The sequence below is a fragment of the Nycticebus coucang genome, chromosome 12 (assembly GCF_027406575.1).
Source record: "Nycticebus coucang isolate mNycCou1 chromosome 12, mNycCou1.pri, whole genome shotgun sequence".
Taxonomy (NCBI): Eukaryota; Metazoa; Chordata; class Mammalia; order Primates; family Lorisidae; genus Nycticebus; species Nycticebus coucang.
In genome coordinates this window covers 72,681,896-72,683,000 of record NC_069791.1, presented here as the reverse complement: position 1 = coordinate 72,683,000, position 1,105 = coordinate 72,681,896, and positions in this window count along the sequence as shown.

Genomic DNA, 1,105 nt, shown 5'->3' with positions numbered 1-1,105 from the left:
AAAAAAAAAATACAATAAATAAATAAATAAAAATAAAATAAATACATAAAAATAGCTGGGCGTTGTGGCAGGTGCCTGTAGTCCCAGCTACTCAGGAGGCTGAGGCAAGAGAATTGCTTGAGCCCAGGAGTTGGAGGTTGCTGTGAGCTATGACACCATGGCACTTTACCAAGGGTGACAAAGTGAGACTCTGTCTAAAAAAAAAAAATCTCGGGCAGTGCCTGTGGCTCAGTTGGTAAGGCGCCGGCCCTATATACCGAGGATGGCGGGTTCAAACCCGGCCCCAGCTGAACTGCAACCAAAAAATAGCTGGGCGTTGTGGCGGGCGCCTGTAGTCCCAGCTACTCGGGAGGCTGAGGCAAGAGAATCTCTTAAGCCCAGGAGTTGGAGGTTGCTGTGAGCTGTGTGATGCCATGGCACTCTACTGAGGGCCATAAAGTGAGACTCTGTCTCTACCAAAAAAAAAAAAAAATCTCATCTGATTTACAATAAAAAAGACTCCTATCTAAAAATGAAAGCAAAAACCCCCCAAAATTAACATTTCTCTAAATCACCACCTTGAGGCATAAAAAGGGGATTCTGACAAGTAGCTCTTTCTGGTATGAGAAGCTGCAGGTGCCCAGGGGTTGAGTCACTGATTTACCTTCTCAATGATCTTTTGGAAGCAGCTGGTCTTGGCTGGGTAGCAGGGAAATCTGGTGTAAGGTGTGTGAGCAGGTTGCTGCTGCACTTGCACATTATGGGATAGGAGCTTCTTCAGCACTTCCACCCCTAAGAGGTCAGTAATACTCAAGTGCTTTGAAGATTCCATTTAGGTCAGTTATGAAAAGACCTCCTTAGGCATGACCATGCACTTCTAAGTGTTCTCCAGATTCTCAGGGAATTTGTTTCATTAAATCTGGCAAGAGTGCTTCCATCTTGGTCTTTCATGGTATTTATCAAGACAAAATGTGGTGATGTGGTAATTCACTAGAGCCCCAGTGTTATAAAATTAAAGTCACATTGTGAAATTCATTGCTACCATCAATAAATGCAATTTCCACCAGACACACAAATGTGAAAACCAGAGGCTAGAAGAAAAGGGCCAAATACACCCCCACCCCAC